We start from the raw sequence: 23,566 nt of genomic DNA, 5'->3' as shown, positions 1-23,566 counted from the left end.
ATTTGTTCAAGATGCGTCTTGATCTTAATTTTAAAGTGTTTTTTTATTTTATTTTATTTATTTTATAGTATTTTGAATATAAATAATGCATATGAATTTGGAAATTAAAATGACTGAGTTTTTTTCAAAGAATCATAAAACTTGAACAGCCTGAAACTAACATCCGTCTCACTTTGCCTTAAAAGAGAAACACTTACTGACCTTGACACACTGATGAGGATGTATGAGGGCCCCTTGTGTGATGTAATTTCCTGTTCTATGTATTTCTTGTGAAATTACAAGAAGCATGGTTACATCACAGCGACCTATAACTTCATAGCAGAGACATATAAAAGTTAATGCATGTATGAAATGCGTTTATATTTGTTGTTTTTATTACATCGATAATTTCATTATTTCATATTAATATGTCCAGAAAAATAGATAAATAAATAAATTAAATAAATAAATAAATACAGTTCATCAAACAACCATCTTTCAGATGCATAACACTGACCACACAAGATGTGTCAGTAAACTTGGAGGATTGCAGTCAGTTACTCCTGACACTTCATATGCTGTCAGATCTGGCTGAGATAGAGAAGCATCAGTTTGATTGGCGTCTGCCAGCAGGTGGAACCCTGTGTCCCTGTATCAGCCTCCTCTGTGGCAGCTGCATGTCTGTCAGACTCAATTCTTTGTCCTATTTAAGGTTCATCAAACTTTAAGTCTACACCACACCATCTACCAGCAGTTATGTTACCATCTATGACTATTATTTGCAAATTGCAAATTGTGAAGCACAGAAATTAATGCATGCACATAATGTGCAGACTAAAACTAGCACTGATGCAAAGATCTTCCGAAAATGTATGTATCTGTTAGTGTGTGGGGCTTCTTGACAATTTTTTTCTGCCAAAATTATCCTAGCCATTTGCAAATCTGTCAAAACCTTCCTTCACAAGTGTATACAAGGTATCTAAAAGACAGCCATCGTATATTCCAAAAAGTTCCCTTTAATATTTGCATATAATGTAACTTTATATAACGTTAACTTTCAAAAAAATATTTTCTCTATAGATATTTATTTTTATTGACAGTTGTTAGACATTAAATGAAAATCTATCACATGCATACAGTATCTTTAAAAAAAATAATAAAAAAAGTGTATTTTTTTTTAGTTTTTATCATCTGTGTTATAGTATCCACATTCATGTTTTTATTAGGAGCACGTTTGGGAAAAAACATCTAAAAAAGTTGATGCTCCGCTTTAACATAACTGAGTTTTCCGTTAAGTCTCTTGAACTCTGGAAGAGCGATCTCTGAGGTATATATTTTCCTCTGATAACAGCTGGGTATATGATTGCTTTTTTTGTGAGATAAACATTTGAGAAGCAAATTCATAACACAGATCTGTTAATGTCAATCATTTCGCTGCCTTCGGCCCTCTAGAGTCCCGCTATCAAATATAATCACACGCTCATCATCATCATCTTCATCAAACAAACAAGCTCTGGGTCTCACAGTGGGTGACTCTAGATGGTGTGGGCTGTCTGTGTTTTACGGCTTATATCCAGGAAGCAGAAGTGTGAGAAATTAACGAATCATTGCTAAATGTTGAATGTGGTTTCAGACTCTCAAATATGTCTGATAACAATGTGTGACTGATAATATTAACATGTTTAAAAATGACTCAGAATAAGGAACTGTCTGGCTTCTTAGGGGAAAACTTAGAGAAAAAATAGAAGACAGAATCAAGAGTGAAATTGAAAATGAGAGAAGCCGTGAGAAATTTATGAAAAAACATTGTGAGTTAAGAATGCTGGTGTAAAGGACAGAAAATTAATGTGTGTGTGTGTTTGTGTGTACACATTAATGAGGGATATGTGATCACAGTTGTACCTTGTTTAATAATTCACTTGTCAAGGGCCAGTCCTGTTCTGAGCACATGTCCATTAGAGATGTCACACACCTTGTGTGTGTCTCTGTCTATCTGAGTGCTGCTGTAATAGATCAGAGGTCACAGGTTAGCATAGCAAACACATGACCTTTAACACTAATGTGCTCACACACTCCTGAAGCCAATTAGCACTGGTTAGAAATGGGCCCCAAAAGGTGCTCGCTTTCTCAGACACTTGCATGCAGGCCTACATTTATCTGCAAACAGAAATGTGTTTCATATATTGTGTTTAATGGCTTTTGTCTTTAATGGACTGGACAGTGACGGGATAGAGAGAGAGAGTGATGGGATTTGAGCCTGCATGTTGTGAGCACTTCCCACTGGGCCACAGCTCTGGCCAGCAATGTTTTATGAACATCCTCAGCGTTTTAAACTCTTTGATGGTTTAGTCCAAGATTTTAGCTCTGAGGTAAAACAATTATTATCCATTATTTGTTTAGAATTTAGCTGAGATAAATATTGGTTTACATTCTACATATATGGAAATGGGCATAATTAGTCCAAAGAAGGACAGGTTATTTAATTTATTAATTTGTTTTAAATTGTAATGTTTTTTGCTAATTAATTAATTCATTACATATATTTATTTATTTGCATTAATTGGTAGCCATTAAATTCATCTGTTGTATGACATTTCAATGAATTGCTATTCAGTAGTGCTCTGTGGTTTTTGATATATTTTTTTTTTCACTTAGATTTTTTTTATTTACATTTTTTGAAATGTAGATTTATCTGTTCTTTATTTTTGCAGTAATGTTTTGTCTTTATAGATATTTAATTCATTAGAAATATTTATTTAGAAATATAGATTTATTTATTTGCAATAAAGTTTTGTGAATATGGATATTTATTTTGTGTTTTGTGATTATTTATTTATTACAGTAATAAAATGATTTTGTACAACTGCTATGTTTTTATGACTTGAAATTCAGTCATGAACTGAGAAATCAAATTTCCCTTGAACTTTTGACATATAACAGGTCAATGTAATATAAAAACTTGGACTGTGCCACTTTATGACGTAATAGTGTGGCTAATACATAGAAAACAGAGCGGGACATCAGGATATCCAATTTTGTCAATTCGTGCCGCAACCAGATTGGCAGGTTATATTGGGTTCTGTTGTCTATAGTCGCGTTGCGTCGAGATCGCTTCAGTGAAACATGGCTTGTTTGTTTGCTTTACTTTGCCACAGATTCATTTTTAAACAAAACAGTATGATGCAGGCTTTTCAGAGAGACTGAAAGTAAAAGATGATGCGGCACTGAGTCTGACGAGAGTGGATCCAACAGTAATGTCGCAACACAGAAGTGTGAGGAAATGTGCTTTTACCACTATTGCATTGTCTGTTCCAGACAGTTTGATATATATGGTGTGTTTATACGTTTTTAACCCAAATGATACATGGTATTTTCAGAGTACGTCACAGCAGCATCAATCTGTTATTAAGCCACTCATAGCAGCAGGCGTTAACTTGGTCATCTTGAATGCACCCCACCTATGAAAACCGACCGTTCTGCAGCGAGGCTCAAAAACAGGAGATAAAATAAGCTATCACTTCTAAATTGTTATGTTTTTTAAGTAAAATCACAGTGACATGTTATGAATGTCAGAGGACATCATAAAATCATATAAAATATAAAGTTCATGGCTCCTTTCATTAATTAGGAATATGTATTTATTTATTTTATTTGTTAATATGGTGTCTATTATGAAGTCATGTTTTGTCGACAAAATGCACTTTAAATCTTTTCAGAGTATTGTTTGAACAAGCTCACAATCCCATTCTGAATGATTCAATAAAGTCTATATAACCAGACTGTCATGATTCTGCCCTCGTGTCCTTGATTTTTCCTAGTCTTGAGGCAGGATCATGACAGACCCGTGTTTTGTGTACAAGCACATGGCCTTGTCTTTGGGCCATGTGCTTGTGTTGTCTCGTTCCCTTGCCCCGCCCCCCTTGTTAACCTAGTCGTGTCTTGATTGTCCCATCTGTGCCACCTGTCGTGTCTTGATTGTTCCCCCTATTTAGCTTTCCTAGTGTGCTCTGTCTTGCGTCGGTTCATTGAGATTTGTTCCCTAAGAATTGTGATTGTGATTGTGATTGTGATTGTGATTGTGATTGTGATTGTGATTGTGATTGTGATTGTGATTGTGATTGTGATTCGTGATAATACCCTGGTAACCCCTTTAAGATACTGTGTCCTGTATACCGTGAGTGTTTATTTGTAGTCAGTGTTCTCTAGTTTTGAGTCTTTGTTTATCTTGCCTTATCAGTCCTGTTTAGTTATTTTTGTATCTGCCCTAGTCCTTGTTTTCCCCCTCGTGGGTTTTTATTTTCCCCTTTTTGTAAATAAACCTGTTTGTGTTGTAAATCCTGTCTGCACCTGAGTTCCTCCTTGCCAAAACCCTGACAGAATGAACCGACCAAAAAGGAACTCAGCAGGCAGGAGGTCCTCCGAGCTCCAACACCTGTTGGAGTTCCGGAGGCAGTGCTGGACGTCATCCCCCACCGACAGGAAGGGGGTCACCCTCCCATACTCGCCCGAGGGGGAGTGGATCCTCCGTAATTATGCCCGGCTGTGGGAAAGCATCTCCCAGGAGGAGCCACAGAGGTCCCCTCCACCTACCCAGCTGCCAGCGATCCCTGAGGGTCGTGTCCTGGCCGTGGCAACCCTGGGGGATCAGGCAAGCCCCTCCCAGAGTCCTGAGGTGCCCTCCTCAGCCAGCAGTCTCCCCATGAAACGAGGGAGACGGTTTTCATGGGAGTCAACTTCTGAGTCTTCGGCGTCCGAGACTGCCCTGCCCGAGACCAAACTCCCCCAACCCGCCTCTGACCCAGCTGTGGCCTCTGCACCGCGCCCAAGGAGGAAGAGGAGGAAGAGGGGGCCTGCCGGTCCTGTGACCCTGTCTCCTCCCGTGCCAGCAGCGGAGAGCGCTGGCGTGCCCGTGCCAGCAGCGGAGAGCGCTGGCGTGCCCGTGCCAGCAGCGGTGGGCGTTCCCGTGCCAGCAGTGGAGAGAGCTGGCGTGCCCGTGCCAGCAGCGGTGAGCGCTGGCGTGCCCGTGCCAGCAGCGGTGAGCGCTGGCGTGCCCGTGCCAGCAGCGGTGAGCGCTGGCGTGCCCGTGCCAGCAGCGGTGAGCGCTGGCGTGCCCGTGCCAGCAGCGGTGAGCGCTGGCGTGCCCGAGCCAGCAGCGGTGAGCGCGTCCGAGCCAGCAGCGGTGAGCGCTGGCGTGCCCGAGCAGGCAAAGAAGAGGGCAGTATGCAAGTCGGCAGTCGTGAGAGCGCAGGAGAGTGCCGCGGCCGACTCTGCAGCAAGGACTTTAGTACAGTGTGTCTCATCTCGTAAGGAGATGCCAATTGTCTTAGCGGCTAAAGCCTTTTCAGATTATTTGTCTAGTCTTGTCCGTATCCTAGAAGTCCCCGTCAGTCCTGTCTTGTCCTCAGACCCTGTCCCCAGAAATCCCGAGTGTCCTGATGTCGTCTCCCCGTGTCCCGTAGATGTCGTCTCCCCGTGTCCCGTGAGTGTTGCCCCGTGTCCTGCTGATGTAGTCATGTATCCTGTTGATGTTGCCCCGTGTCCCGTAGATGTCCCGTGTCCTGTTGTCCCCCCGTGTCCAGTAGATGTTGCCCCGTGTCCCGTAGATGTCCCGTGTCCAGTAGATGTTGTCCCCCCGTGTCCAGCTGTCGTCTCCCCGCGTCTAGTAAGTGTTGCCCCGCGTCCCTTGTCTGCTCCTATCATGTCCCCTGTCAGTTGTCCCGAGACCCCTCCCCGCCCCTCACCACCCAGACCTGCCCGTACCCCTCGTCGTCAGCCTTCGTCCTGTCCTCCTAAAACTCCTGCCCCACCCACTCACCCTGGTCTGTCCCCCATGAACTTTGTGGTCCCGCCTCCTCCCCTTCCCTGTTTGTTTTTTTTGATTCGTCACCCTAACCCTGCCGTCGTGTATTCATGTCTGCCTTTGTTATTATTTGTCATGTCTTGTTGGTTTGTGTCGGTGTCCCAGTCCGTCATGTCAGTCATGTCTCGTGTTTGATGTTCCCTTGAGGAGCGTCTGGAAGCCGCTCCTTAAGGGAGGGGTTCTGTCATGATTCTGCCCTCGTGTCCTTGATTTTTCCTAGTCTTGAGGCAGGATCATGACAGACCCGTGTTTTGTGTACAAGCACATGGCCTTGTCTTTGGGCCATGTGCTTGTGTTGTCTCGTTCCCTTGCCCCGCCCCCCTTGTTAACCTAGTCGTGTCTTGATTGTCCCATCTGTGCCACCTGTCGTGTCTTGATTGTTCCCCCTATTTAGCTTTCCTAGTGTGCTCTGTCTTGCGTCGGTTCATTGAGATTTGTTCCCTAAGAATTGTGATTGTGATTCGTGATAATACCCTGGTAACCCCTTTAAGATACTGTGTCCTGTATACCGTGAGTGTTTATTTGTAGTCAGTGTTCTCTAGTTTTGAGTCTTTGTTTATCTTGCCTTATCAGTCCTGTTTAGTTATTTTTGTATCTGCCCTAGTCCTTGTTTTCCCCCTCGTGGGTTTTTATTTTCCCCTTTTTGTAAATAAACCTGTTTGTGTTGTAAATCCTGTCTGCACCTGAGTTCCTCCTTGCCAAAACCCTGACACAGACATGTTACAAACTAAATCTACTGGGAATACTTTATCGTATAACAATTTAGCAAATCACATACAAAGCAGTTGCTTTTAATAAATAGCATTTATTTACTTTTTCAGTAAAGAAATCTCAACACATTTTTGTTTTTCTATTTGTAAATGCTAATTATTTTTCAGATTTGAATTCACTTTATTATTTTATGAGCCAAATCGTAGCTGCAGTAAACCAAACTGGGACATTATTTTACAATAGTCATGCTTATTAATAAAAAATACTGTATTTGAAAAACAGCAATTGAATTGTTGAAGCTAACCAGTCAATCTTTGACCCCCTGTTTGCTGTGGTTGAGTTGATGGTGACCTCTGACCTCTGACTCCTCCAGTTGAAGAATTTAAATGCACAGCACAGATGAGACATTATGTGAAAGTGTATGTGTGAGAGAGAGAGTTAGATAAGGCAGTTATGTATAACTCCCATTACGCTCTCTTTTCCTCATGAAATGTTACTGTGGCATCTGATACCACTTGATTGGGCTGAGGGCTGTCTGACCCACTGCCTGTCAGCAATTACCACACGTTAAAAAATCCCCCTCGAGTTGCAAATTCAATCAGGCAGGGCTATCATTGCCAGCCCTGTCTCCAAACTACAGAGCTGTTAACCAGATTACAGAGCTGACCTCTATAAGAATCAGATCTCTTACCCGGTTGATCAATATCAGAATATGTCTACAGGCGGCCCTGGAACTCCAAAATGTCTTCTGGGTTACTCAGATGGGACAATAAAGTCTTTAAATCAGTACCGGGGAGAAAAAAAACTACAAAATGATCTAGAGCTCATGATGAACTGCAAAAGACAGGAGAACGAGTCTAGTTGATGGTTCAGAACATCTAAAGCTAGCAAATTATGGAAAAATTGTCCAATGGCTTCTTATGTTTCTTTTACAGATTTAATCAAGTACATGCACACCGTTCATGTAAAATGAATGATGTGTACATGTGCATGTTTTTTTATCTCAGGATTTCCTTGGTGCGGAGCATTTGTGGGCAGTTGAATGGTCTTTCTCAGCATGATGATGGAGGAAGAGGCCATAATGGTGGTCGTAAACTCATGCTAAGTCACAAATGGGATTGACAGTTATTTTTATATGTGACTGATGTCTATCATGCGTTTCCTGGAAAGAAAGTGATCGGTAATGTTTATAATGTGGTAAAATTTGTATGTAATAAATGGATCCTCAGAGTTTAACAATTCATATAAGTGCATAAGTAAACACACCCCTGCCTACATAAACCATGCTTACAGATGCTTTTCTTATAGTGTGTGTATGTGTGTGTGTTTGATGAGTCTATGGAGTGTGTGGTCAGCGCTGGACTCAGTGGTTTGGGTCTGACCACGGTGGCTCTCAGCTGTTGGCTGTGTCTCTTCTACCTGATAAAATTGGGCATTATCATTTGTTAAGTGCCCTCTTTGCCTCTGGCCAATAACTCTTAACACAGCCTGTGGTCACTCTGAGTGATCGGGGGGTGAAATATTCATCGCTTAGAAGTGGTGGTTTTCCTTTGGCCAGGTCTAAAAGCTTGGACTGGTTTTGTGTCTTTTAACCAGGCCCCTAAAACTTGATCGCTGAGGGATTGTGCAGTCAGCAGTAATGATCACTGCACTCAGTTGTAATTATCACTGCAGTCAATGGTAATAATCACTGCAATTAAGAATATGATCACTGAAAATAATGAATGTAGCCAGAAATGTCAGCCATTGCAGTCAGATGTAAAAATCACTGAATCAAAAATAATGGTCACTGCAGTCAGAAGTAATAATCATTGTAGCCAGAAGTTACTGTCAATGCAGCCAGACATAATAACTACAGTCAAAATTAATGGAGAACAAAACGGTATATCCTATGCTATTTTTCTTCTCAAGAAATTTATCTTGTTTTAAAGATGGTTAGATAGTTGTACTGTATAACAAAGCAAAATACTAAGTTTAAACTGAGTTAAAACTGAGTTAATACTGAATATGCAACTCTCTTCCAGTGTATGCGTGATATGAGGCATCAATGCCCAACTTCATAAGCCTTACGCAGCATAGCATAAATCAACCAGATCCAACTTTTCTTTCTCTTGTGTTTTAATTCGGTCATTGCAGTGAGATGTTCTTTCTACCATGGTGGTACCCCTCGGTAGAAATCGTGGTCCTGGATCACACCAAAAGGGATCTTTCACGCCGGCAATTAAAGGGGCAGGGGCTCCACGTTGTTATAATAATGGCATTTGGTGTGGAGATCACCTGAAATTAGGCTAGGCTATATGACCCAATTAATATTATTAATATTAACAAATATTTGTGGGGAATAGGCCTAGATGTTTGATATTCTAATGGCACAAATCAAACAGAATGATGCTGCCATTAAATCTAAGCTTAGTCAACTTGGAAAATGAAGGTAGTAAAATTTTAAGGCTTTTTTTTTTTACTCTGCAACCACGCTAAACGGAGGAGAGTAATGTTTCTGTTATATTTAAGGATAGGTCGTGGTTGTTTCTTTTAACGGCACAAATCGAGTACAAATGAACGGCACGGTTTGGAGGGATTTGAACAGCATGGGGTGGAGAGTGATGTCACTGGCCCGTTTTGTATTTGTGATTTTTGAGGACGCGAAATAGATACAATATAAATTTGAATGGCACAAACCAGCACAAATCGAGCACATACGAATGGCACCATTTTGGAATGATTTAGATTGCATGGGGTGCAGAGTGACGTCTGTTCGTAAAAAGGTTATGTTTTTTATATAAAAGACGCGGTCACAGGGTTTCTTTTAACAGCACAAACCAGCACAAATCGAGCACAAATGAAACGCACGATGGGGTGGAGAGTGACGTCACTGCCCAGAATTGTTTTTGTTATTTCTAAGAAGGAGAAATATATTTGACATTCAACAGCAGAAATCGAGCACAAACGAATGACACCAGTTTTGTGCGATTCAGACGAACTGGGATGGAGAGTGACGTCATGGCCTCCGAAAATGTTTTGGTTATATCTATGGAAGGAGAATAGATACAGTGTTTGATCAGAAGTAACGGTCACTGCAGTCAGAGGTTATAATCATGGCACTCAGATGTTATAATCACTGCAATCAATAGTACTGTTTCTTGATCAGACTTACTGAAATGCTTGTTCTGATTATTCCCTATTGTGTTTCTGTATAGTCAAATTGAGTAAATGTAATACATTGCCAAACTCACTGGTGTTTATTAATAATCAGTGAACTGGTGGTTTTTACAGAGGTCTGAATTTTATTTGTTTCATGTGTCAAAAGATATACACCAGTCAAATGTCTTGATGAACGTTTATTGATTGTATGTCTTTTTATCTTAAAACAGTTTGATCTAATAGCTTATGCTTAAACTCTTAAAATCAGGTTTGAAGACAAATATACATTTTGCTTGAGTGTACATTTTTAAGACTAAAAATGTAATGTAGTAAGTTGTGGGCAAATGCCGAATCCTGTTGATGTGGGACATTCCTGCAAGGCACGTACCACAGATGAGTTTCTTTTACCTGTCATTCTTTTTATATGTCATGTTGCTACACTCTGATTCATATCTAGATCCACTTGCAGAGTGTAGCACACTTCTGAAGGTCCCCCGACCCATCTGTGAGCACGCTGCTCTCTCTGGGTTTTTCCAGCATAGAGTGCAGCTAAACCACAGGTCACATGAGAGCAGGCTGACCTTTAGAGAGACCCGCTCAGTGTGTCACTCAACCTGCTGCTGATGGGAATCCAATGATATGTGAAAATGGAAATCAATCTGTGTGGTTTGTAGAACGTCAGAAGAATTGGGACCGTTGCTGATAAGTGCAGTTTGGAGTTTGACTCAATAATTATGTGCACTTTAAAAAGGAAGAATAAAAAAATGCAAATATGTGACCCTGGACCACAAAACAGTCTTAAGTGTACATTTGTCAAAATTGAGATTTACACATCATATAATAAATATGTTTCCATTGAGGTATGGTTTGTTAGGATCAGACGAATCTGGAATCTGAAGGTGCAAAAAAATCAAAATACTGCGAAAATCACCCTTGAAGATTTAAATTAAGTCCTTAAAATGCATATTACTAATGGAAAATTATGTTTTGATATATTTACGGTAGAAAATGTACAAAATATTTCAATGGAATGATTTTTGGCATAAAAGGAAAATTAATAATTTTGAACCATACAATGTTTTTTGGGGTATTGATAAAGATATACTCCAGCGACTTAAGAAAAACTTAAGTCAAATATGTTTGTTTTTCCCTAAAATGCTCATCTCAGAGTTGATAAGAAGCATTTTTTTATATATATAAATGTATGCCTAGTGCTCATATTTAGTTCTTTTTAAAGCAACGCTGCACCAAAAAAATTACATTTCATTATGCATCTTCATGTTTAAAACTTGTATGCTACTTTCTTCTGTAGAACACAAAAATCTTCCATTGTATGCATGGGCTTGTTTATTCATTCTGCTCTTCTCTGGCCCACCCATTCTATCTCCTTTTCCTCTTCTTCGCATCTGTCTTTTTGCAATGGCTCTCACTGGGATGCACCCAGTGGTTTCTGTCCTTTCACTTCAGGCCTCAAATCATATCTGTAGGGCTTGCAGGCGTCACTCTCCCGGATCTGCTCATGTGCAGCCAGACTCCGGTGGCATATTGGGTCAGCCATGCTGGCTCAGCCTGCGCCAGTTGTGGCAGGTGTGGCCTCTGCAGCGTGGTGGAGAGGGAAACTGCAGGCTGCACACCACACTGCCATTATCACATACTGCACCTAGCCACACACAGCACGCCAGATGGAGATCTATAAAAATGCTGTTTAGACATCTCAGGGTGATATTTTTTTTCACTCTAAAGCCACCACTGTTCTCTATAGGGCATGTCAGGATGCAGATGTGTTAACTAAGTATTGTCTGTCACTGTGGTTTTTATAGTTAAATTAGAGCTAAATGCTAAGATTAAAAACAATTTAACTAGCCTAAAGTGGTTTGCTTGTCTGGGCTAGTTTAGCTGGTCTCCTAGTCTGACCTGCAGCCCTTTAAAACCATCAAAACAGATCACTCTAACAAGTCTGGCCAAGCTGGGCGACCACTGAACCACCTTCTGTAAGTATAGACCTATTTTGTGTGGAAGACGTCACAGTAACGTCACTAGCAGCTGCACACACATTGTGGTGGCAGAAACATAAGGTAACAAGCAGAGTGAAATGGCAATAATTGTGCCTTTGGATGTCAGAATCGGAATTCAAATCATTTTTATAGAACACTGTCTTCGAAAATGCTATTTGAAGCTAAACGCAGATGTTTGAACGGACAGATTAATGAATGAAACCTGCTATGATTACTCTACTTTTAAAGCATAAATTTGATTTAAACAATTGGTCTACATAATATTAACATATGCAGTTCATCTGGAAAATATTACATTTGCCCTACAGTAACAGTATATTGAAATTTTTAGCGCTGCTGCCAGTGCCAGTCAAAAAAAAGCAAAACAACCTACGACAGATGTGGATAAACGTGATAGACTGAGCAGACTGAACAGAAATGATCGTCAAAAACACTTGCATTTGCAGTGCACACTTCTTATCAGAAGAGGTTCAATAAAGTATTGTCTTTTGTTGTTATGGGTGCGTCTAAAGATTTCTTATGCACCTCACTACTATGTCATGTGTGAAATAATGTCTGTGTGCATGTGTGTAAAACAACAAACTGACGATTTATATGCTTAATCATATGGAATTATGTATACATTGTTATGAGTAATTGTGGCTGGAAAAATAATGTAATAATAATTATATACTGTAATAATATGGGGGGGGGTATGGAGTTAAATAGTTCATCACTAGATGGATTTTTTTGAAAGATGCTGAAATGAGAAATCTTATATATATATATATATATATATATATATATATATATATATATATATATATATATATATATATATATATATATATATATATAAAAATTGAGATACATAGTTGAATTGATATATAGTTTTATTTAACAAACAGGTCACAGCTTCAGTTACAAATATTTAATGCATATACTGTAATGTATGTCTTGAAACATAAACCATACAGTGATCGCTTGCTGATTTCAGAGCAGGTTATTTTTACTACCAAACCGGAGACATGACAGAAGACATGAGACGGACGGAAAAGGACAAATGCATGATGTGAGAGAAAGAGTGAGAGAATGAGATCGCAAAAGGGAAAGAGACATAACGTGAAAGCAGAGACACTTCTTTCGGCTTCACTGGAAGGACAGAAGACAGGCAACATCTGTGTATGAAATTCCATATCAGGTTTAATATACATTGAGTCTATGAAACTCTGTCCGAGGCAGACTACCACCAGCCAGGCCGCAGTGGTCAGGCCGTGGGCAGGATAACCCTCTCTCTCCCTCTGTTTTAAAATTTGATAAAGATCAATTGTCATTAGTTTCTCATAACTCGGGAAACTGAGCCTAGACTATGGAAACCTCAGCTTGAGCTCACTATCAGCAGGTCAAAGCCATTAAAACCTCGATGGTGGTTCATATTTATATACCAAAACCTCTGTTTTAGCATCACGTTAATTCTGATATTAGTTATTTGATATAATATATTTCCATGCAGTCTTAATCTCAATCCAATAGACCATCTCTCAGTGGCTTTTAGTTCGTGTCTGTTATTTTACTTTTATTTATATATGAACCTTTTAATTTAGTGTTTATTTTTCATTACCCTTTTAATTCTAGTAAATATTTATTATCTATTTTTGTTATGTGCATTCTTATTAGTTTTTGTTGGTTGTTTTAAGTTAATATTAATATTTTAATATGTTATCTGTTTGTTAGTTTGTCTAAAAAAAAAAATCATCTTATTTTTGTTTTTTCCATAAATAAAAAAACCAACATGTAAATTGTATGACTTAATTTACATTACTCACATGCCTTTTTTTTAAGGGGAAGTCATGGCCTAATGGTTAGAGAGTTTGACTCTTAACCCTACGATTGTGGGTTTAAGTCTCGGGCTGGCAATACCACGACTGAGGTGCCCTTGAGCAAGGTACTGAACCCCCAACTGCTCCTGAGCACTGCAGCATAAATGGCTGCCCACTGCTCCAGGTGTGTGTTCACTGCTGTGTGCAGAGCACGAATTCTGAGTATGGGTCACCATACTTGGCTGTATGTCACGTCACTTATTTACTTCCTTTAACCTGAAGTGTGCAAGTACGTCAAGTCACCGTTATTTACAGTATATAGCGCTTTTAGCTATACAGATTGTGTCAAAGCAACTTTACATTATTAAATAGGAAAATAGTGTGTCAATAATGCAAAATGACAATAGTGAACAATCAATTTTCAGTTAAAGGCAGTTTATAATTGAATTCAGTCATAAATTGTAGCTGTGCAATCAAGTTGAGGATTTCGCTGAATATTAAGTGTCCCCAACTAAGCAAGCCAGAGGAGACAGATGCAAGGAACCAAACCTCCATTGGTGACAGAATGGAGAAAAAACCTTGGGAGAAACCTTGCTCAGTCAGTGGGCCAGTTCTTCTTTGGCCAGATGAACCAGCAGGTTGATCCATGCTGCAGCAAATTCACAATGTGCAGAGGACTGGGGCCAATTGTTATTGCACTTCTTATTATTTATTCTGTGCTTATTGACACAAAATTGTGGGATATCAAAGACATGAAGGAAGCATCTGTGCTGTTTTTAAAAACAACCATATGATGACATATTGACGGGATGTTACACAAACATTGAATACGGACATGTCTTAATGCATACTCTAGGTATGTTGTCTTCCTGTTTGGACAGACACTTTCCTAACAACAACACAAACAAACAAGACCCAAAAATCATGCAACTTACTTTCCCCCCTATTAGAGCAGTGGCTTTAAGGCCTCTAAGGCCCCACACTGTCCACAACAATTAATATAAACCTAAATTATCCAAAAGTGGGTCTTATTTTAAATCCCTTAAAGTCATCTTGAGGCCCCCTGTTTGAGAAATGCTGTATTACAGTCATGGTTAAGTTTATAGTTTGGCTAAGGGACTGGACTCTAGGTTTAGATTTAAAACAATTTAATTTGTTTAAAAATAAATAAATATTAGATTTAAATTGTTGTACATTTGTCTACTACCCAAACATTTCTTTTCATTATTTTATATGAATTATTGCAGCTTCTCGAGGTTGGCTTTGCCGCAGCCTTTGTTTCCCAATGGGACGATCAAAATCTCATGGATCTTGACTCCTGAAATTCAGCCTATCAGATCACATTTTACCATTAGTGTGCAATTGGCATCAGACAATCCACGAAATTATGTTTTATTAACAAGGTTCGGGAGGAGTGCTTCAGATACTTAGCCTAATCAACACCGGTGGAGCACAATCTAGTAATCGACACCACAGTATAAATACAGCTGACTTACCTCTATCCATCGACGGTTTATCAGCATCCCTCCTCCACTCCATCTCCTCACTTCGAGATCATTTTACAACTATACTATATGGCCCTGACCCCTTTCCTGGACAGAACGCCAAATACACATGATCATACTTCAGCTAATTATATGTAAGCGTGAACTCATTAACCAGTCGTGGGGAGATCTGTGGGTGAATACAGTAATGTCCACCACAGTGGTGAGGAAAGGTGTTCTCGTTGGTAAACGGAGGAAGGTTGCGGCCCGAACCACCTCTACACTTATATCTTATTGTGTTAAGTGGTTGTTTTTATGTTGTATCGTAAGTCTTTTATGGTTAGCAAATGCAATCCCTGTTACTCTTATCTCTGAGTATTCGAAAACCTGCCTCACCTTGGTTTGTGGCACTACCCTCAGTAACAGTAGGCTTTCCACATCTCTGTAAATACACCGAAACCTCATCACAAAGATGAAGTAAAGGGCCTCCCTTTCTTCCTCATATGGCGAACGAAATCGCAGAGAGGAGAGTGGCTTTTGACAATCCGAGTGCAGCCACTACACCGTATTGAATCTGTCGAAAGGTCACCATAGGCCTCATCTACTGAAGCATGTGGCAAACAGCTGTAGATTCATAAAGCTTGGATCGGGCTATTGTGGGTGATCACTGAGACCATCTTGCCACTTGTGAAATTACAGCATCTATTTCTCAATACCGTCTGTCTGAAAACAGCACACCTAGACATGACCTCAGCTTTGGTGTTAAAACTCTTCACCCAGGCTGTAGCGTTCAAATGTCATTCAAAAACCATTGTGCTAGGTTAACAACAATTTGACTTATTTATTGGTCAAGTATGCAAGGTAGGGAAGGCTAACAGTAGCAAGCTAGCTTTGAAAGTATACAAATCCCACTCTCCCTGCAAATCACTCTCCAAAGCCACACCTCCTTCAAAACACCCACAAAAACAACTCAAAGGCTAACCAGCGACATGATGAAAGACAGCGTTGGTAAAGGGTTGAATGCTATGATGTCAGATTACCTCATGCCTCATACTCCAGTGGGAAAATATTACAGTACAGAGCACATAAAATAACAATAATAACACCTCCATTCTCACTCGGTCTGCAATAGCTTATTGGATCGGTCTGAGGAATATGATTGGATGAAAATTTTATGGGCCTACGCCTTCCACAAACTATATGAATACATATAAAAAGACCATTTCACTTGTGATTGCAAAGAGGATTAAGTAAAGACTATTGTGATCTCACAGAATATTTCTGTTTGAAAAAAAAAAATGCTGTTCTTTTAAATGTTCTATTCATCAATGAAAAAAAATTAGACGGCACAATTGTTTTCAAAATTGATAATATTGAGAAATGCATATCAGCATAATAGAATGATTTCTGAAGGATCACGTTACACTCAAGACTAGAGTAATGATGCTAAAAAAAAACAGCATTGTGTCACAGAAATAAATGGCATTTTAAAATATATTCAAATGGAAAACATTTACTTTTAATTGTAATAATATTTCACAGTTTTACTGTCTTGGTGAGAATGACATCTTTGAAATACATTAAAAAATCTTAACAACTCTAAAAACATATGAAAGATATAGTTTAACTATATATACATACATACATATATATAATATAATATATAATATAATTCTTTTTTTTAAGTATAGAGGGAATATGTATACATCTATCCCAAAAAATCCACAAATACATCTGCAAAGGTGCTCTAAAATCACCTGAAAAAGAAAATATTTTGAACACTAATCTCAGCATTATCAGTTCCTTGAGAATGGTACACGGAAGTGGACATGGAAATTCTCAGGATTTTCCAGCACAAGTCAGCAGATCAGGGTTTGGCCACACTGAAACTCTGACTGAAATTATTTACCTCAGAGTCATAGAGGCCTTCCATGTCATTAAACTACACTGTAACAGTGTAGAAACTGATTTGCATTATATTACTTTAGCGTCAATTTTTTTATTGATCCTTTCTTAGTTTTACACAGACTTAAAGTCCTGTCTCTGGTGAAGTGTGGTATCACAGGGCAGGAAGATGACTGTTCTGTGGCAGGAGATCTGGTTTCTTCAGATCACATTCACCTAGTACTAGTGCAATAATAATAGTATAATTTGGCTGTTTGACATGATCCTGCAAAACGATGTTTTAAGCTTTATTCTCTTTTTCTTTTCGTTTATGTTCTGATTTATGGTTTGTTTTGTCTGATGTAGAAGAGTAAATCTCTTGATAATTAAAATTCTCTTATTTACTCCAGGGTTCTCACACTTTTTGACCTTCATGACCTTTCCAGTTGTGTGTGTTCAACAGACCTTAATCAGGTTATATGCCATAATGAATTTAACACACATGAAAATGAGGCTATGAAGGATAGACTTGTAATCATTATAATGGCACGAACTGTATAAAGGTCATAGATCATGTAATTTAAACTCACAACTTTCAAAACTGGAGTTTTTGTTCACTGAAATTTTGTTTCATCAGCTGAACAACAAACAATAGTTAAATCCATTTAATGCACTATACAGAACATTCCCTGACTATGGTCTATGGATAAGGGTTTAGTTTACATATATGCATTTGGCAGACATTTTGATGCAAAGTGACTTACATTGCATTCAAAATATACTTTTGATCAGTTCATACGTTCCATGGGAATCAAACCCATGACCTTACATTGCTGGTGCGACATTTCACTTTTTGAACAACATGAATTTAAAATCTTTCTGTTGGAAAGTGATTCCCTAATGAATCATTCAGAACAATTTTTGAACCAGTTCAAACAATGGATAGCAAGTCTTGCTAAATCTATATCTAGGCGATTAGCTATTTTACAGCAAAGCATAACTGAAAAAAATGTGTTCACTATAAAATTTAGACTTTTCAGACTTATTAATTTATAAAACATATTTTATTATTCATTTTTGTTGCAAACTCTATAGTTTCGAGTTTGTGAAAACACAATTTCTGCTATATTTCTATGACAAACCTACTCTTCACCATTATTGTCTTTTCAAATCCATCTGTTTTCTTAAAGAAAAACATGGAACAATATGACGGTGAGTAAATCATTTAATTTGGGTCTCATTTGGATGGATTTGGAGCCTTTCTAGACCATTCTTCTTATTTCAATGTTAAATGTTAAATTGTATTTTATTTTAATTTATTTTTTTACCATATCAACAAGCAAAACATCACATTTAGGCTTCACGTTTTAACATATTATACAAATATTATACAAGGGTCTGACAAGCAAATAACTCTAATGTAAACTTTCATTGCAGAATGCAATAAAGAGCCAGACATTTAAACGTTCCTGTTTTGCTGGAGAGGGCAGTAAATGACAGGATGAAGTCTGCTTGTTGAAATTTCTTCTAGGATTAACAGGGCCGTCTCGTCCTTTCCCACGCTAAACATCTGACTGCCCACCCCCTTCTGTGAGAGAAGTCTGAAAACCACGGCAATGACCATCAAAAAACCAACAACTTCCTCTGTCGCCTGCTCACTTCCTCTTTCTGCGTCTGAGGGCCCAACAGTGCAGTGATGATTAGCCGGGCCTTTGCGTGACAATAAAGCAGCCAGACGCTCTTAGTTTCCCCCATTCAGACCGGAAGCAGCACTATTGCAACGGTAAACTGTTTCTCACTTCTGCTGTGGCAGTCACACACGCTATCTGAACGTCTTATAAAATATGTATTGTTTGCTTCTTATTTTTGCAGAATCATCTTTGAAATCTGTCTGCACCATTTTAAAAAACAGGAAGTGTGACTGAGATCAGATAAAGACCCTCTCAATTTCATCCAGATCACATGGGCATCAGTCATCAGGTGTCTCATTGGGTATTTACTGTCCTCTGATTTCTCATCGTTCCAGGATTCACTTGCTCTGAAGATAAACATGGTTTGTGTCAATTGCAATTTGACATTGCTAGCAACATATTGGCTACTGAGAGCACAAAACTATCAATTTTTTTATGTATATATATATATATTGTATATTGCATATATGTATATAACATTTATGGAATAACATATATGCAAAGGCATGGTTACATTTTAATAATGCATTTACATTTCTGTGCTGGGCTGCTGTTCAATGTTTGCTGTAGAATCTGGATCTTGAAGTAAAACTAGTTAAACCATTGCACTGAAAAATAATTGGTGAAACAATTTTCACTCAGATAAAATGGATAATGGGTTGTAAATCCAGAATTCCTAGAAAAAAGTCTGAATTCTGAGTTTATATCTTTAGTGTTTCCAAGTCTGCCATTTTTGACCGACAAACAAACCAGACAGGAGAGTAGACTGATGTTGATGGACTGACATCTTTCCGTGATTGAAACAAGATACCTTCTGATGTTCATTCATGTTTATTTTGTGGTATAACTAGTAAAGATGAGGAGATGATCAGTTCATGTGTTGCTTGAACTGAGGCACTAAAGCGATCTGTCACAAAACATCAACGAGCCACAAAACTGCATTTTTATTGTTTGAATTTCTTAAATGAACAAATTTGAAAGCTGAGACTTTGTTTTATACCTAAAGTAACCTGGGGTTGGATTCACGAAAAATTCTTAAGAAATTTCTCCTTAACTGCCATTTTCTTCTTATTTTTTAACTTTAGAAAAAAGCTAAGAATATTTTGTATTCCCAAAAATGTATCTTAAGAATATTCTCATTTTTCTTAAAGGGTTAGTTCAGCCAAAAATGAAAATTATGTCATTAATGAATGTCGTTCCAAACCCTTGGACCTCCGTTCATCTTTGAAACACAGTTCAAGATATTCTAGATTTAGTCCGAGAGCTTTCTGTCCCTCCATTGAAAATCTATGTACGGTATACTGTTCATGTCCAGAAAGGTCATTAAAACATCATCAAAGTAGTCCAATATCCCGGAGTGATTAATTTACTCAAACAGTACACTGACTGAACTGCTGTGAAGAGAGAACTGAAGATGAGCACAGAGCCAGATAACTAATGAAAGATTGACTCGTTCTCGAGTCAAGAACCGGTTGCATCGGTTTTTATATATACATATATATAAATATGATTATATTTTGCATATTTAAAAAAGTAATATTCACAGAGAGGTCATGACTCAATGCCTCTTTTGACTGTTTCTAAAGAACAAAGTTAGTGAATTGGTTTGAGCACTACTGAATTTAGGTCTGAAGTTTCCATGAGTCACTGGACTGGTCATAACGTCTGTACACTGAACCCTGAATTTTCCATGATTAGTAGACTCCAGTGTATCAATGGACGTTTAGACTGTGCAAAAAAAAAAAAAAAACACGAAATAGAGAAAACTAGTTGATGGTGTAACTGACCAAATATCTGGTGAAACTTTCTGACCATCATGATATATCTGGTGACATTGATGAGTCAAAAATATTGGTAACCCTTTATTTTGATAGTCCATTTTAGACATTCTACTAACAGTAAGTAACTTTGCAACTACTGTACATGTCAACTAGCGGTTAGTAGAGTATTGCTAGAACGTCTGATAAATATCTTCTAACACTTTCTTTGTCAACTTATACTAACCCTAAACCTACCCTAACCCTAAACCAACCCTAATAGCCTACTCTGAGGGTTTGTAGACATGAAGTTGCAAATTAATAAGAATAAGTTGAAATGTAGTTACAAAGTTACTTACAGTTAGTAGAATGTATAAAGTGGACTATCATAAATAAAATGCAACCTGAAAATTTGCAGAAAATGTACTCACCCTCAGGCCATCCAAGGTGTTTGTTTTTCATGGGAAGAGATTTGGAGAAATTTAGCATTACATCACTTGCTCAACAATGATCCTCTGCAGTGAACTGGTGCTGTGAGAGTCCAAACAGCTAAAAAAAAAAAAAAAAAAACATTGCAGTAATCCACAAGTATTGACCAAATTATCTATTTGTCTTCACCAAACGATAATTGATGTACTGGAGTCAAGTGGATTTTTGTGTTTTTATCAGCCGTTTGGAATCTTATTATGACAGCATCTATTCACTGAAGAGGATCCGCTGTTGAGCAAGTAATATAATACCATATAGTTTGCAATGTACTTTGTCTGGATAAGTTGGCTCTACACTGTGCTAAAGGAAGGTAGCAGTGAACATCACCAAATTCATAATCACCTACCATACACTGTAGGTAGGATACCACTTTGAGCTACTTTCACTTAGCTTCTAATGCTGATTCCTTAAAACCCATAATAATCAAATAAATTAACCTGAAGAGTTTAACAGGAAAAATTAGTTGAGAAGAACTTCTTCTGTGAGTCAGAGTGGTACTAGTGGTTTGTTTAGATGTCATCATGGCCTTTATATTCACATTACACCCACGTTTCAAAGAAATATAGTTGAAGTATTTTTGTTGTTATTTTTTTTGTATGTGGGTGTGTGTTCATGTTTGTATCAGAATTGAAGTAGGCTATACATTTGATCGGTTCATGCATTCTCTGAAAATTTAACCAATTAGATTTGTTGCTTGGGATCTCATCATAACTAAAGTTGTTTTCTCCACTTAATTTTCTCATGAGAATAATACAAAAAGATGTCACTCACCATTTTTCTGGTCAATGAAATGGACCACATGTTCAGAGTCTCTATAGTGAGCGCAACAACAATAAAGTTCTCAAGTGTCAGACTTTGTTGTGGAAGTTGATTTGGCCACTGACATAAAGATATTTCAGCTGAGTGAGTCTCTGAACAAATAAAAAAAATAACGTATGTGTACTCAAGTATAACTGTGGCCGAGCTGGCTAAGGTCACAGAGGATCTGCCTTGGCCTCCTGAGTCCCCTGCTCCGCTATGACAACCAGAACTGCCTGCTCCATCATCAAGCGATATCTGTCACGTATGTGTGTTTCTGTTTGTCCTTATTTGGTCCTTCCAGTTCCTTTTACCATTATTGGTAATAACCTGTTCCTTGTTATTAGTTATTGCCTCACCTGTCTGGTCCACATTATCTGCCCTATTTGATTTCGTGCCTGCTCTGTTCTCCCTTGCCTGGAATTCTTCATGTCAACCTTGCTACGTGTATTTTTCTGTTTCCTTTTGATTATTAAATTAGTAAAGTTCTCGCATGTCTTCGCGCTCCTTTGCACTGCGCTCCTACACATCAGCAGTTCCATGACAGTTCCGTGACATATATATTGAAATGTCTTTTGTTACAAGACTAAGAAAAACAAGCGACTTTTGAGTAAAAATCATATTAAAAATAAGCTGTTTGATAGCTGCAGTGTAAAAAAGTTAAAGATTACGTTTACGAGTACGTTTTACAAGAAAATACAATTTCAGTCTGTCTACTTCAAAAATAGATGTTTAATTCATGTTACATGTAGTTTAGTTGTAATTATTAGATAAATTGGTTGCACTTTATATTCATATTCCACTTTTAGATATTTTACTATCATTTATTTTTACAAAATTAAATACATGTCAGCCAACTCTCATTATAAGCATATATAAATAGAGCTTAGGGTTCGTAGAATTTAGTAGAAGTTGACATTTACAAAGTTCCTTATAGTTAGTACAATGTCTAAAGTGGACTATCAAAATAAAGTATCACCGAGGAATATTAGCAATTTGAGTGAATTTTCTTTTTCCTGCATCTTTTGTATGAAATTACATAATTTGGATGAAAATTGACATGTTTATCCAATTAGTTAATTTAGTTGTTTGTAATTTGTAAAAGTAACTTTTACCTGCCACCTTAAAATAGGTATTGGTGTCATATTATAGCATTTTTAAACTACTGCATTTTTCATGGCTCTAAAGACACTTTATATCTCTCACTTTAGTGTGCTTGTAGCAAAAGCATCTGCTAAATGAATGAATGCTGCGGGCAACAGGCTTGAGCGATGAACCATGAATCCGCATAAAAACCAGTCATCTGTGTTGTTCTCTTCTGGCAGAGTATGTGTTCATGCACTTGATTTGGTCTGATTTCCTGGGCTTTAAAATGCAGAGTCTTTGCCCACAAACCTCTGCTGTGGCCCCAATCACAGAGCCCACAGGAGCGTTTGGCCCTTTTAACCTCCTACTGCAAACCTCTTGTACTGATAAACAAACCTCTTTATTCTGCTACCCCATAAACACACATCTTTCTACTTCTACAATATAAAGATGACACGCAGCAGGATGATCAAACGAAACAACACTTTCACATGAACCAGGTGAGAAAAATCAAGAGCGCCAAGTAACGTTTTTCACACCTCGTAGGTTGATTTTTTTGCACTGACTAATAAAGATGTTCCCACAGACCAAGATTTTCCACAAGATTTGTTTTTGAGTAATTTGAGTAAATTAATCTAATATGTTTTTGTCAACATCATGGAAAACTGCTAATGTTAAGCCCCCAAAAATATGTTTTGTGAAGATCCACTACGAGATACAGACTAGCTCATCTTGTTTATGATGCTGGATTGTTTGTTGAAAACAAAACAGTGAGAATAAAAATATGTATTTTGCACAAATAATGGAATATAAAAAAAAGAAATATTTATGGCTAGTAAATTTTTCAGTTGGTGAAAAATGTGATAAATATT

The sequence above is a fragment of the Carassius auratus genome, unplaced genomic scaffold (genome assembly GCF_003368295.1).
Source record: "Carassius auratus strain Wakin unplaced genomic scaffold, ASM336829v1 scaf_tig00214790, whole genome shotgun sequence".
Classification (NCBI taxonomy): Eukaryota; Metazoa; Chordata; class Actinopteri; order Cypriniformes; family Cyprinidae; genus Carassius; species Carassius auratus.
This window is presented reverse-complemented; position numbering follows the sequence as displayed.